Source organism: Lepisosteus platostomus, chromosome 8, assembly GCF_059453375.1.
Source record: "Lepisosteus platostomus isolate fLepPlt1 chromosome 8, fLepPlt1.hap1, whole genome shotgun sequence".
NCBI classification, from domain to species: domain Eukaryota; kingdom Metazoa; phylum Chordata; class Actinopteri; order Semionotiformes; family Lepisosteidae; genus Lepisosteus; species Lepisosteus platostomus.
The window spans coordinates 47,569,759-47,586,839 of record NC_142618.1 but is presented as its reverse complement, the minus strand read 5'-3'; the positions used below and the strand labels follow the sequence as shown (position 1 = coordinate 47,586,839).

The window sequence follows — 17,081 nt, the reverse complement described above, 5'->3', positions numbered from 1 at the left end:
TGGGGCTTGGAGCGTCTGGCCTTGTTTTCCTGGTTTTATTCCCTGTCCCTGTTCCAGATCCCGTTCTGGATTTTAACTGTGTTTGTCTTGTCTTGGATTGATCACCCGGTTTTGGACTTTGGACTGTGCCCTGGATTTTCCCCTTGGACTGCCTGAACGTGGTTGCCATCGCCATGCCCCCCGAGCACCATTGTCACTCTCCCCCCTGTCTGTTAACCTTTCCTGATCTTCTCAGTCTCCTCCCCTGACGTCCTTCTCCACTTACGTCTGGATTATGCCATCTGCATAGGGTCCTGAACTACGCTTCGCGGGAGCCTGGACCGGCTCCCATTACAGTATGTGCCTGTGTGTAGCAATTTTACACAGGCACATGCAGTGTAAATCTACATGTATTACCATTGTATTCTTCAACTTCCCTGTCGTAACACAAGTTAATCAACCGAAAAATCGGTTGTGTCTTCAACTATTTGTTCATACAGTGAAATAATGATACATTATGGAGTTTACAATGAAAGTTCAATTTCATAATCATTCCTGATGTCATTTCCTTAGATTAAAAATATAAATACTACATGTAAGCCTCTTCTCTCTTTCACATTCATCTTTTTCATCCCTTCTTCACCTTTCTACCTTCCCCTGGGACTCCTCCATCTACACGGGGATCCTAGTTTATCAATTAAGTTTATTAGATTAGAGTTTGTCTTGGCGATCTAATCTACTGTTTCAATCCAAGCTTCCAAAAGGTTAAGACTTCCATAAAGCTGTGATGTTCTATGAGTGTAAGTATGCTTTATGTAAACTGCAAACGGAGGCAAGCTATTTCATATTGCTCCCTCCCTACAGGAGCAAAAGGTCAGTTTCTAGTTAAACTTCACAACATAAAATGCAGGATGACATGTCTTAACAAGGGGTAGATTAATTAGAAATAATGAAAGGTTTTTTTACAAAAAAAAGTGTATTTAGTCAGCACTGGACCATTCTCCATACGCAGGCTGTATATCTTATCCTGCTCTGCTTTTGTTTGTTTTTTAACAGCTGCAGTCTTTTAAGTTTCACCTTTAGCCTCATATTAATCCGTTCAAATGAGAGCACCAAAGAGGCTGTATGTTGCACTGGAAAGCTGCAATTATTTCAATATTACTACTGCTAAATACTAATTACCAACGAATAATACAGGCAGAATACAATTATTTACCTCTATTTAGTGCTTGCTAACATAATATTGACTTACTAAGTGGTATGCTTGTGGGACCTGTGTGTCTAATTGAAATCCTAACAGCCTCCCACTACACATTAGAAAAGCTTACTTTTGATAAAGAGACATAAAGTCTGCACTATAATGGGTAGATGTATTGTAGTATTATACTCCCTGTTTGATAGCAAGAAGCAAGCAGAAGACAGCTATGTCTTCTACAACTTGGTTGTACTGTATGTACTGTATGCATGGCGAAATTATAACAAACAGCTTGGCAACACATTATTTATTCATTCCTAAACTGTATATACTGTAGTCAATGTAATTGCTCTTTACCTTGCTAGGGTAAAACCATTACTATTTTATGAGAAAAAATTACTAGACCTGCATTGAAGCAAAGAGCTTTTCTGGTAAAATACAAACCCATGCAAGCACCAGCCAATGCAAAGACCTTACTTGATGCAAATAGTGTCTTGATTCACCAAGATCTGGGTAAGAAATTGATCATTTACACCTTCATTTAATTTTTCACAATTATTTTACTTTTATTGTGAATTCTGTCCACCTTAAAATCTTAAACAGGCTTTGCATCTGAATATTTGTGCCTGCCTTCCATTGTGGAAGATTTATTTATTTGTAATACAGTATACTGTATAAAAAGCTGTAAGGCTTCCATAGTTTTGAGTACATTTTCATTTACTTCAAATGGACATTATTGGAAGTTTATCTAAATATTGGTGTTATTGCTGTAGAAAATTGCATTTACTGTTTACTTTAATTCAGATATTGTCAGATCTTGCACCTTTATAAATGTTGGTTATGTACAGCCTACAGTGTGAAAATATTCTATTCATACGGTATATTACACAAGGGGAATGAAAACACAGCAAGTTTTATCCCTGCTATTTCATAGTGCACATACATGTTATATGTAGTGCCTTGCAATCGTATGCACCCCCTTCTAATGGTGCCACATTTTATGGAAAAAGTGATATTTATATTGATATTATATTTAATCAAAACATGCTCAGACTGAAAACATTTATAGGATAAAGATGTTAAAGGTTAAAAGTCTATAAAAACTGCAAAGAAGAATAAAAAATAAAACCCTGATTGTGTAAGTAACCATCTTCTTTGCTATGGCAAACCTAAATCAGTTTAGTTGTACAAAATTACTTTGACAAATAAGAATGTAGCTGTGTGCAATAATACTGGTTCATATGATTTCTAAATAAACAAACTTCTCCTTAAGGTCCTCAGGTAGTGACTTTCAAACAGATTTAACCATGGAAACTCAGGAACCTTCAAAACAACACAGGGATAAAGTTGTAGAAGGGCATAGATTAGGAGAAGAGTATAAAAACTTCAAAGACACTAATACAGTACATGTACAGTATCTTTTTGAACACTGTGAAAATCAGTTAGAAATGGAAGGTTTATCATTCTACCTAGACACTGCCTAGATCAGGCTGTTCCTCCAAACTGAGCAGCAAAGAGGAAGCAGGCTGGGTGCCACTGAGTGGCCAAAGACAATTTTGAAAGACTTTAAGAGTTCAATTGCTGAGATGGCAAAAATACACTATCTGTGAGTCATGATATTCAAATTACTCCACAAAGCTGAAGAAAGCCATTTGTGGAAAACCCACTTCCATTCCATATGGAATTTGCCATAAAGCCATTAAGTGATACTACAAACAAGTAGCAAAAGGATTTGTGGTCAGACACGACAAAACCAAAACCTTTTTTGTATAAATGCAAAGTGGTTGACCAAGAAGAAAGCCAATGTCCTTGAGAGACCCAAAGTGATTTGGACTGAATCTGATAGAAAATCTGGCTTGACATAAAAATTACTGTCCATCAACAATCCCCACCCAACAAAACTAATAATGAGCTCATTAGCAAAAATGAATTGATAAAAATTGCACCATTCCTGTGTGTAAAGGTGGTAGAGAATCACTCTAAAGGTTTTAATTTTCAGACTGTTAATGAACCTTGTTAATTGCAGTTGAACACCTACGCATACAAAGTGATCGTTCATGTAATTTCTTTATACAGTATCTGCATTATTCTTCCTCAATGCTTACAAATCTATTAATTCAGCTAGTTACTGTATCTCCTTTACAGTTCCTGTCGTTGCATATAGTGTATATTAAAACTATTGTTCCATCCTCGCAGTTTCTACTTTTCTTTTTGTTTATACAATAATGAGTATGTACTGTAAAGTCAAGCCCTCAAGCACTATATTTTTCCCAATATTGTATATTCATTTCACAGTATTTACAGGGTCCCTTGTAAAAGGCAGGAAAGAATCATAGCCAACCATTTTGGGAAACATTACAGAGCAGTGAGGATTGCAGATCTCTCTAAGATAATAGTTCCCCATTTTACCTCTCATTGTCATGATTACAGTGAAGCTAAAATTATCATTAAAATTGGTTCACACATATTCTAAACAATCGACCTCAACTAATCTATTTCTCATCTTGTCTCTCATTTACAGATCATTTACATGTCCTTCCTTCTCTATGCATTTTCATCCTAATCCTACTTCTGATCTGTTCTTCTCCCACTTACACATCTGTAAAATCTTTGTGTATTTTGCTCGTTCTTACTTTTTTGCATGGAATTAACCTCTATTTGATCCTTTGATGCGTGCATGCTGAAGTAATTCCTGCTCAAATTTAAATAAACACAATACTATACAAAGCATACTAATCTTTATATAATGATGATATGCTTTTGACATTTTCTGAATAATTAATTCTTCAGGACTGAGTGTGATAAGCTCGAGTGACTTTAATGTAAATCACCTAATTTGTGAGAGGGTTGATTGGTCAGAGGTAGTGGAATGATTTCACTTATTGAATATCATCCATAGGGAAAATCAAGAGAAAAAAATACAGAAAGGAACCAAGGAGCCTTTCTTATATAGAGAACAATGCCTTCATACGGCTGTATGTTAGAGGACAGACAATGCACTGTTGCTCTCCATCTAGGGTGCTCACAGCAAGCCATTTCTAATTTAGGACAAAGTCCTTAAATAATTCTTCATGCACTGGGAGACTATAGGAGACACAACATCTTACCAAGATCAATGGGGAGTAGCTACAGAACTCTGCTGGTAGTGGTTAATGGCAATGTGACTGTCTGATGCTACAGATCCTAGGGCCAGCTAGGACTTGACTTGCTGCCATTCCAATTGGGTTTCCATACTTCAGCTTAACAGTGCAAATCTTCATGCTACCAGTGAAACAATGGCTTTTTTGCAAGATGAGAATGTGATAGTTATACAGTGAACGCCCTACTCATCAGACTTAAGCCACATTGTTAATTAGCAAGATGACCTTGTGTCAACAGGCCGGACTGTATCTAGGACTCAGAAGCCAATGAACAGGCACATACAGTACTTGCCCAGGCTGTACCAGTGAAACTCCACAGATTCCAACAAGTCAGCATGTATGACCTCGTGAAACACAAGTATTGTAGATGTACAGCTTGTATCCCTTCCATCAGTGGCCATTACACTTTCACAGTCACCCCCCTGTTGATTGCATACAGTATATTAATTAACATAATGGAAGTACCCACTGTCGTGGAATTTTATCAAAGAAGAGCCAGGAAAGGTGTTCTCATTCACTCAGTAAGGTCTTTATTCATATTGCAATATGAGAAAAAGGCGTCACCCGTCTGTGCAGAGAAGTGAAAGCTGATTCAAAAGCAAGCAGCCCTTGTTTTATATCTGTTTTTTAAGCTGATGCAACACTTCAAGGACAGGCAAAGCAGTAATTTTCCATTCCTTACAGGTTTTTGCTTTAAGCAAAGAAGAGCAGTTATTCAAATAGTTTCTCATACTCCCTTTTTCAAGCAGCAGTGATAAACATTATTAAAACATCCCCTGATCCCTTGATGAGTTCGGTGCTATCACACTTTGTTCTAAGTATCCAGCTGTTTCTGCAGCACAGCTCTGTCCGTAAACAACATTTTTAGGATAAAACACTTTTTCTCAGTAACTTTCCATTACACCACATCATGTCAAAATATCTTTTTGTCATTTTACTAGCAATAACTAGCAGTTATAAGTTTGTTTTATTACTCAGTATAATAATTGTTTGCAGGGTGAGATTTGCAGTGTGAGACTGTAAATCAATGATGTAGGGCCACTGGTGTTCATTATACTTAAAATTATCTGTAAGTTTTAGCCCAATCTTCATATATACAAATAGAAGAACATTGATACAGATCAGCTTATGATTGATAAACCTATCGCTGGTTTCTATAAATGAAATTGAAGAACTAGTGTTCCTGAAGTTTCCATGTTGTTTCTTCCAACAAAAGGAGCAAATGAAAAAAATATTTTCAGGAGGTAAAAAAAATGAAAAGCTGATTTTTTTTTTCCTGAAAGTAGTCAAATGAAAAAAAAATTAACTGAAAGCCAGGAGAACAGAAAATTGATAAGAAAATGAACACATGGATGCTTCAATAAATAATGCATAAGAACATACCATACCACTAATGCATGTTTACGTGCTATGTAATATGCCTAAAGCTATTTCCTAGACTGCCCAAGTAATCTGTGAAATGTTGGACATTAAAGTGTAATGAATATTAATTTTCATATTCATATTGATTCCTCTAAAATTGCATCAACACCTGGTTCTTCAGTCTAAGGGGTGAATTGAAAAGGCATTAAAATTTCCCATATGTTAATTCAAAGTTAAGTACATTAATATCTTTTTTTACACAGATGTCTACTATATTCCCAGGGAATGCATAACTGTAGGGGGAATGGTCTCCTTATTTTGTTTCTGCTGCATGCATATACAGTACACTGCCAAAGTATGCTGTACAAAATGTGCTCTGGTTTTCAAGATTGAGCTTTGATACACAGAACAACGAAAATAAGTGACATTTAATATTGAAATAAGAATATGAAATATGGAGGAAATATTCTTGAAAGCCACTTACAATTTGTATGAACACTTGAATGCCTGGTAATATGCGGTCCCTTTCTTGAAACTCTGTATTGACAAATTGTGTTGTCAGCTCTGAAAGTCTCTGGAATGCGTCATGTATTTATCCATAGAGATACTGTAGGAGGTGTGGTTTGATTAGCAGTTTGTCATTCACATCCAGCTCAAAGAAACTTAATGTGACTGAGATCCAGAGTTGAGAGTATTCACAAAGTTATCCTTAGAGTTTGTGTTCTTTGTAAGATTCAGGTTTCACAGATCATAAATAAATAGTGCTTCTTTAGCTCTTCAGCATAATGAAATGACCAAGTGAGGAACCATTTCCCCAAAGGAAGTCTAATTCAGGACTGTGAGTTAGACTTTATGGTATTGTCAACTGTTGCTTTCATTCTATAATAAATTCCGCAGTTCAGTCTTTGCATTAATTTTCCCAAGTGACCACTTTTCAGTATTGTATTGATGAACTGTATGTGTCTGTCACTGTGTGTGTTTGTACTGGGTCTCAGGTGAAATGCTCAATTTGAAAAACAAGCAAAAAAATCCAGAACTCCAGCAACTGATGTGCTCTTCAACATGTTCTGGTTTAAAGAAAAGCTTAAGTAAATTACAAAACCTGTTTCTTTCTTGAAGGAGAATTCTTTTTGAAAAAAAAAGGCACTTAAGAGATTACATGAGAAAGGAAAGTTCATGCCTCAACAAGCTTAATGGAGGACAGTTTTGTTATCTTGCTTTTGCACATGCTTTTTACTTGCCTGGGGTACATTTCTTATAATGGTGGATATAAAACATATGGCTGAGAGGAAAGTAACAGCCGTTGAAAACAATGAACAGAAAAAAAGTCAAATTCCATACACTGGTATGGAGGACTGCCAGGAAGTCAGTTTCATTAACCAACAAACTATAATCAAACACATTAAAAGGAGAAAATGTTCCTGTAATAAACTGCAAAAAAGTAATATCTTAGGAGGGAGGGATATCAAAGGACCTGTCGTCAATATGTACAGGTAAATGTTTTGTTCATTTTTTGTGTTGAATTCTAGTAATATGTAAACAATCAATGAAATAAATTACTTAAACCAATATTTTTCAGGCACAGAACAAGAATGTAACTTCCTTTCCATTGCGGGCTGCAACCAACTTTACTTAATAATGAGTACTTTACCTACATAATTTGTTACATTTACTGTAACCTCCAACATACAGTGTGTGTCAATGATATAACAGGAGTGGAACATATGACATCCTAATTATTAGTAAGTGGTTAGAGAAATATTGTGCAACAACTTGTTTTCTTGATTTCTAGATTTCTAGACAACATTTAGTCCTATACAGCACATTAAGTCTAAGTCAATTAGCAGCCAACATATAATCAATATGCTTGCTACTGTATATGATAAGATTGGATTCAATGTAAAATGATTCACCCATTGTTATAATGTCTCTAACTATCTTTATTACAAGTCACTCAGTACATCTTTTTAAATAAAATAATCAAAAGGCATACCTTTTGTTTTATCTGACTTTTAATATTTCTAAAATCTGTTTTTTGAACATTGTCATAACTGCTCGGTTATGTTTTTAAACATTGTCATAACTCTGGCCATCTCCTTTATTTGGATCTTATGCAACATTGTTAAGCTACACAGTAGATGTTCAATCAGTGTTAAAATGACCTATTTAATCAGTTTTTAAATGACCTGAAACACAAATTTCAATCATAGTGAAAAAGCATTAGTCTCATCACAAGTTGTAGAATTTACCAAACTTGTATACTGTATGTACAAACGGCCCATTTATTTTCCTAATAAAACTCTGTTTTTTGCATTTGTCAGTTTACAAGCCAGAAAAATCAACTAAACAATTTATTGGATCCAAATAACATTAAGTATAATGAATATTATCACTTAACCTTTAATAGCACAAAACAGATATACTGTATACTATAGCAGTGTGAATAGACCAACATATTTCTCCTTGTAGTACATTCACATTGTGGAGTGTCTACACATAGTCGTTACATTTTACCATTGTTTGAAAAGGTATTTTTAAAGGTGAAGCCTTTTTAACTGCACAATTAAGTGCATGTGTGCCTTATCATTTCTGTTTGGGAATGGTAAGGTACTTTCTGACTTATTTACCTGTTGCTGGGGACCAGCTATTGTTTTGCATTCACAAGAGCAGCATTTTGTGTTATTCTTCTTGTTGTTCTGCTTCTTCTCAATTTAAATTCTTCTAAATTGACCAATGATAGCCACAATTCTTAGTGGTCACTTACGCATTTCCTGGCTGGAGCCAGCTGGGTTAGCCTCAGTCTGCTCTGCAGCACCAACCACTGTGGCTTGCAGTACCATTGAAGAAAGCTTTACCCCAATCATCAAATCAGAAAATCGTTTGTAGACTTACTGTATAACTGCATGTTTTAACAGATACATCTCCTGTCTGCATCTGTTATTTGGATGTGCAATTATTGATCAAGAAATCCAGTTTGAGCAGTTGGAGATGAACAGAAAGAATGTAGCAATTTAAATTTAAAAAAGCTTCACAATCATATGGTTTAATGCATATGCTCAGATGTATTCCAACACATGTCAAAAACCAATCATCTTGGTATCCATGGGTTGAGAAAAAAAGAACTTCAGTAATGTGCAATGAAGGATGGGTGAATACATCTGAAAGGAGAATAGTTTAGACATACTTTAAGGCTCCTGAAAACTGCCTGGGGGCTCCACTAAACCAATTTTTGTTCAAATTTATCTGCCTTTTGAAATTACATTACAATATTTAAAGTAGGTGTAATTTTATTTTTATAAGTAGTAGTAGCATGTTAATTTGTTGTTAAAGATGCTACTGCAAGATTGATTTGCTTAGGCTGTGAAATCCTTTTATTAAGTGTAACATTACAGAGCTTTAACAGAATTGATAACTGCCATCTACTGGTGATTAATTGCAAAAGTATTAAGTAGCTATTTGCTTTTATAAAAGCTTTAATAATGCATATCTGAGTATTAATAGATTGCATTACACACACTTATAAAATTAAATACTCAGCACCTAAATCTTAGACATTACTGTTTTATTTGTGTTTATCTTCCTTGTTTGAGATTCATTGTGAGTGTATCTAACTTTGTGTAAGTTGGAGAACACTGTGGTATTTATTCAAGTGTAACCACAAACGGTACAGCATGGAGCCAGCTTGATTTGTGCTTTCAAATTGGGAGATAAAAAAATTAGAAAAATATCAACTGTAGATTTTCTTTTCTAGATTGTCTTGCCTTTTGCTGCAGAGCAAACTTGTAAAAGTTTCTCACAGGTTGGGATATATTCTTCAAAGATCTATCTTTTTATATTTCTGCTCTAATATCTTGCCATGCTGTCTGACCCTTCCAGGTACTCAGTGCTGACCAGAATGGTAGATGTTTACATTACAAAGGGATTCTGAAGTTCTCTCTGCTCTTTATACAGTATACAGCTTGTGGTAAAAACAGCCAGCAGAATAACTATATGTCTCCCATGCTGGCTAGAAGTCCCTTTAACTTATGAAAAGGTGAACATAAACTAAAATTAGTATTCTTCAACTCACTTGAAGGTCCCGGAGACTATAAAAATGGACTTAAGTATCTTCTTCTTGTGTTGTTATCTGTTTGTGTTGCAGATTCATTTCCACTAGTAAACTATTTTCTTTATGAAGCAAAATTACCATGTTATTAATAACTAGAGTGTACTTGTATTGAAATCGAACCTATTTACCCTCCTTAAACTTTTTCATATCTTATTATGTTACAATATAGAATTATAGTGTATTTATTTGGGAGTGTTTGCCATTAATCGATAAAATAAAGGCAGAACCTACAGATCTTCATAAAGTAATTATAAATATAGAACAGAAAATAACTGACTGCATACGTATTTACCCCTCTTGAGTCAATATTTGGTAGAGGCAGATTTGGCAGAAATTACAGCCATTAGTGTGTGGTGAGCATACTGGCACACTGATGCCATTGCATCAGATTGCATCACTGCAAATTGGTGGAGGGTAGGGAAGTCCCAATTACCCATAAAGCGCTTTGAGAGCACTACTGTATGTAAGTGTAAGGAATTACCAGTAAGTCATTACCATCTTTGCACATCATTAGTTTTTTATCCATTCTTGCTCTCTAGGATTTTAAAGCCACCTTTCATATTCACATTAATCACGATACCTTTTTGAACCATCTGAACATTTGTTTTGCTATCTCATACATGTCTGTTGTTGATTCAAATCCTATTTATGTGACACAAAGCAATTGGTCAAAGCTTATGGTTTCATATCTGTTTTCTGCCAAGCATTTGCAATTTTTCTCAGTTTCAGTTTACAATGTCATAGAGTAAGTGTCTGAGAGTCAGCGAAGGCAACACTACACATCAGAAAGTAAAGCTAATCAGAGACATGGAATCTTGAACATCAGTAACATAGGCCACAACAAATTATCAAAGCCAAAACAATGAAACAACGAATGGAAAAAATACAGTAATTACACTCATCACTTCTTCATTTGCTTATGGTTCTTCCGAAGAACTACAAAAAAATAAGAAAATATTTAATATTGTCAGAAAAGAGGCAAAGCAAAAATGTACCTTGTTCAATCGGCTGTGGATTCAAACAATGATGTCAGTCATACTTCGTAGGCTATCTATTTTTAGTGAAAAGATAGCATTTTGACTCACTAGAGAAAACTACTACTCCTATTATTATTACTTCTCTACTTCTGATTCACCCACTTACTCTGAATAATGCACCCACTTTACAACAGCGATCCTGTTAGAATGGCCCTTTATGATGCACTCCCTCATAAAATGGATTTTAAATGGGAATCACTGGTTAAAATGTAACATACTGTTTAAAATACTATTAAGTCCTGTTAATGAAGAAACATCCATTCTGCACGTGCATTTCCATTGCAAAGGGGTTTCTACTGCATGAGTGCTAGGGATGTATAAAGCAGATGTGGATGAATATTTCAAGTTACCACTTGAAGACAAGTTTATATTCTAAACTATGATATAAATAACAATTTAATAATAATCATTATATACTCATTTCATATAAAGGATGTAGAAATAGGAAAAACAGCACATAGTGATCTTCTTCAGTTCTGAAGGAAATTGTTTGCCATCTTATCAAGAGAGAAAATAAAAGAGCTGTATAACTGCATGCCCCCTCATTCAGCTGTGGCAATGTCTCCAAAGCCAGCCTGGAATTTAGACCACTTCATACAGTATAAAAAAGAGGCACAAAAGAGGCCCTGGATTGGATGCTTGTTGAACAGGTCCTTGCAACTGAGATAAAATCACAGATCATGCATTCACTGCTGTTGAGTCCCCCCAAACTCTCAAATCCAAATGGATTTCAGGCAAATTTGAAACAATTAGCCAGTGCTCCCACAAAGGAGGTCAAATCAATATTGTTTGAAAATCTCTATCCAATCTTTGCCATTTCTGGGCCCCGTTACAGTATTGTTACACCATAACATGCTGAAGTGATGACATTACCCTCAAAACAATATGAGGACTGAAATCTGCCAAAAAAATATCATGTATCTGAAACAAAAACTGTGGAATCAGGCAAAAATAAGCACAATAAGGGGTCATCAGAAGAATTCAAAGAAAAAGGAGAAATTGGCAATCAAGAATTTTGTCATTTGAATGCAGTAATGAACGTCATGGTATGAAAGATGACAGTAGTGACAGTGAGTCTAATAGTGATAACTATTGATTGGCATATGGTGATTATTACTATGATGAAATAGTTCTAAGGTTGATTGATCCAATGTATCAAAAGTGATTGTTGTCTGCTTGTCACTTGAGCACCCTTGACAACCTTGCTAATTATGTGAAAGATGATTGGCGTCACAATATGTACAGTAGCCTTAGTGAAATAAAATGTTTTTTGCCAAGTAAATGCTGTTTGATAGCTTACTCTCATGAGGCGGAGTGAAGTTTGCATTATAATATTATAGAACATAAGAACATAGGGAAAGTTGTAAATGAGAATACCTACAGTATTCAACCGATCTAGCGTGTTTTGTTGTGTTTAGATCAGCGATCATACTGTAGGTTCTCAGGCATAAGCATATGATGCATTATATTCAGATTGTCAAAAGTCTTTTGATACAGTAGTTATTCATAAAAGATTAAAATCTCAAATTCTAAGCAGTAAGGACATGCATGCATTTGAATTGATTAATTAAAATAAGAGTAGAGATTAACGCTCAAATCGTAGTTAATTAGTGAAATACCACAATAATCTGTATTAGTTGCATTGCTCTTCCTAATTATATCAATGATCTAGATTCTGGTATAGTTAGCATGCTAGTTACGATCAGAGATTGTGCTAGAATAGGTGAATTAACAAACAGTGGAGAAGCAGAAAAGGAAATTGGCAAGGATTTCAATAGATTTCTGCCAGACCTGTTTGTGGGAGCTCTGCTGAATAGCCTTGTCCTACCACAGCAGCTGGTCACACCTCTTCCACCTGTCAGTCTGGAAGGCTCAAAAATACATTTAGACAGAAACTCAGCTTCAACTATGGGCAACTATTCCCCTTCACCCCTGTGTCCTGGTGAAGCAAGCTATTTAAGGTTGGCCCAAGCAGTGCTCAGGGCTGTCACATACTTATCTCTGAGCCTCTTAAGTTCCAAGTTCCCTGTTTCCCTAGCTTCCTTCCCTCCTGCCTCAACACTGCTGTGCTTTGACCTTGTCTCTCGGATTTTCCTCAAACTGTGTATTGCCTGTGCTACGAACGCTTCTGCTTCCTTTTGACCTTGGCTTGTTGTTTTCCCTTTTGATTCATGTCACCCATCTTGGGTCCCTGCCTACTATGACCATCGATTCTGAACTGTGTTTTGCATGTTTGCCTCGCCTGTTGATCATCTACTTATTCTTTTCCAAGGATTCACACTTCGATCCACAAACCACTATTACACTTTCATCTTAAGTAGCAGTTTATTACAATATCAAGTCTGGACAAGTACCTGTCAGGTGGTATTTACTGTAACATAGACAATGTAGACAAAAAATAAAATCTTTTTAACCTTGCACATACTATGAAAGCACTTGATTCAAGAGTTGAAAATCCTCAAAGGCATTGACAAAGTGAACTTGAGTTCAGAATCAACAATGAAGCCCTACCTAGAGACACAAGTAAAAACTACAGTATGAAGAAACATAATTAAAACTAAAAACAGGAGACACTTTATGCAAAGTATTGTGGGCATATGGAAAATGTTAACCTGCCAAGTTGTGGACACTGATAACCAGCCTTATTTCAAGATGCTAGACTGCGAGAGAACTTGCCAGAGTATGCAACATTCTTTGAGAATATGTTTAGTCCAAAGACACCAGAAACACAGCTCTTTCAGAGAAAGGCCTCATTTGAGAAGACAGAAAGTTAACACAATGGTCACCACAATTGGTCATCGGTTGATTAAGACATCTGCATAATAGGCATCACAGTGAGTGTTTTACCCATTGTTCTGGTCAATTATTATGGCATTAAAAGTATGATTAATTGGGGAAGAAAGTTCTTTAACATAAAAAGGCATATTGAGCGCAACTGTACTGTTCAGTGATGCGTGCACTAAGACCTTGCATTAACAGTTTAATTAGTTGCACAAATCAGTTCAGATATACTTTTTGCAGCTGGACAATGTGAGATGACACAGTTTAAGAATTATAATGGTACAACTTCAGAAAAACAATGAGGTCTTAGCTTCTCCAACTTTATGTCCCGATTTTAGTTCAGTAGAACATCAATAGCACCAAATCTGCAATGCCGTCAAGAAGTGACACCAACCAACAGCACAACTGAAAGCAGCACAGAACATTTCAAAGCACTTTATTAGAAAGTTGATCAGGGCTCCGCAGAAATCCTATCTGGATTGTGTTAACATAATCAATGTTTTAATTTTATAAATAATGGTATACAGACACTTATAATGATTCTTCAATCTGCTTTCTTGTTCATGTGTGTTTTTGTTTGACATGTACGGTAAGTTTAAAGTATTGATTAAGCCCTTGGATGCGGGTGCTGCATTTCTTTTGTGTATTCCATTAAGAACTCCATAAAACACTTCTGGTTTACTAAAATGTCCTTGAATTGCATCATACAGCACATCTTACTGATATGTTATAAGCCAAGTTTCTTCAACAGAAATGAAAAAAATAGCACTTCACTGTTAATTTGTAGTGTCAAACTCAAGACTGTATAAACTGGCAAATGTGTTAAACTGTGTTTTACATTTAATCCAAAGTGAAATTATGTGAACATTCTTTGTCAGGCAGTTAAACAAGAACACAATTTTCCTGGTCTTAGCCTGTGTGCCATCATAGAAATTAATTCAATGCAAATGGTGATGAACCTCCAACCCCTAGAGTTAAACAAGACCTTAACATGTTCCCAAAATTCAGTTAAATTACAGTACACTACAAATTTCCACTGACATAGCACTGCCGTAATCAGGTTTCAAAGACCTTTGTGCTGGCCTTGGAGGCTAGCCCTGGATTCAAAATTCAGAGCTCAGTTTTATTTACTGACTAAACAAAGAACTGATTCAGCTGTTCTGTACTTCCACGGGCATTAAAATGCAGATGCAAGACAACATTTTAAAGTTAAGTTGTGAAAAGTCAGTCCTGTTACTTAGTTCTCCTTATTCCTGTATGTATACCAGCCTCATAGTTTTAGATAAGTAATTGATTACCATATTATTAGTTATGAACTACATGTTAGGCTAAGTACCATGTGTGAAGTGTTGCTGGGGCTCCTTTTTTCCATTTAATTAATATTGGTTATGAAATTTGCTTTCTGTGTCTCGTGGAAAAGCTCATCCAAAATTGATTGCTGTGTGTACAAAATTGATGGACTTGGCCAAATACAAATCCTACCATATCCTTGTCTGTCATTTTGAAAAACTACTGGATACAACCAATATCCCCAGGAGATGCCACACCATTGCATAATGGAGGGCCCTTCCTAACAGCCTTTTCTTCAATATAATTTGTTAAACTGTTCTGTACAATCCCACATTCTATACTATTCATGCAAAAAATGTGCCTCTAAACTTTGACTTTGTCTATGTTTTTTGTGCCAATTGCAGTGAAGAATTACCCAATGCAGCAGAGCCCGTCAATTATAGGGTGTTGAAAATGTGAGAAAATAGCAATAACAGCAGGAGGTCCTGACAAACTCAGAGCTCTGCAGAATTACATACATTGTTGCACATTACTACAGGTGTTCTAAGCAATGGAGGCTAGCATAAAATACACATAAATAAGAACATACAATGGTATTTCAGATATGCAGTACAAGTAGCACATGGTAAGTGCTAAGAATATTGTGAATATAAGGCACAACACATCTGCCCTGGGTTCAATTCCTGACATGAGGTGTTATCTGTGTGGACTGTATGTTCTCCTCATATTCTCATGGGTTTCCTCCAGATGTTCCTCTCACAGTCCAATGATTTACTGGTAGATTAAATTGCCCCTGGTGTTAGTGTGTACGTATTTGTGTCTGTGTACCTTGTAGTGGACTGGTGTCCCACCCAGGGTGTATCGAGCCTTGTACTAATTGCTTGCCATGTTTAGGCTCTAGCTTCACTGTGACCCTGTATTAGTTAAAGCAGTTAGAAGAAGGAAGGATGGATATTACAGTCTGAAACATTTTATATTTTAAAAATTATCTCAAAATGAGAAGTGTATATATCATTGTGCACTGACTGAATTGTAAGTTTAGAATTTAACTACGAAGGGCTTGGCTGTCATTTAAAAATGAGATGAGTTAAAATATTCCTGTCAGACAGATTACCTACTTCCATGGCATATTTGCTGAAATTAAGCTCATCTCAAAGCCAAGCTGCAAGTACTGCCAAAATGATTGTGAGAACGAAAAGAAGTGCAGAATAAATGCTTACCATTCATTTGCCTTCCATTGTTTTCAAAACTTCATCAGTCTCAGTAATCTCTTAATTTCACTCAGTGGATCTGTTGATAATAGCAATTGATCATCTATATGTTGGATATTAATCATCCACTATCCAGTCTGTCTGATGTAACAAAGCATATACAGTAGACTGATCTTACAACTTTGGAACAGAAATGCTAAGTTGATAGTCTGAATCTCTTGCTTTTTTGTTAGACAAAAAGATTCTATTTTTTCTTTAATGAGTAGTTTATTGCCATATGTACAGTACACACACATTGGAATTCTTAATCGTGCTGATCTCTCGAGACATACTGTACACAGTACAACAGACACCACCACACAATGTAGACAGTACATTACAGACCTAATAAATAATAACAGGACCAATAAGTCCACAATATAAAACAATGTTTTTTGTATGCAAAATCCCTCTGTTAGTGTGTACTTGGATTAATTTGCATAGCAGATGATCTAATGCAGTGAAAATGGAATATATGCGAGTTGTAGTATTCTAGCAGAAGAAGGGCCTGCTATTCTGTTACACTTTAATAAATACTACCATACTGCCAAGGAGAGTTCAAGCCAACTGTACATCCCCATCATTCCATAGAAGAAATAGTATTGATTTGCATCTGGACATACAGTGTATCAGCAAACTGAGTGAGATACTGTATGTGTAGTAGCTCTTGAAATACAGAAGTTTCAAGTTAGAATGTTTTTTCCAGAAACCCTATAATAGTACAATATACATGCATGATATAAAATGGTTCATTTCATCACCTGTATGTAAAAATCTCTTGATTATCCCCACCTCAATCCCCAGAATTGCTTTTATTGCTCATAAGACTTAATATTTTTTGGTATTGTTAGGAAATACCTACAGACAAGTCTTATATATTTGTTTTAATCATTGAGATTACTCTTATTCACAGGTTACTCAATGTCCTTAGACATTTCT

At 35.7% G+C, this 17,081-nt stretch overlaps 1 long non-coding RNA gene across 1 annotated transcript in view; it reads right to left on the bottom strand.

Annotated features, from left to right (window-relative positions):
• The window catches only part of LOC148657464 (uncharacterized), a 120,840-nt gene that overhangs the window by 60,721 nt on the left and 43,038 nt on the right, over nucleotides 1-17,081 (bottom strand). The gene's annotated exons all lie outside the window — the stretch shown is intronic.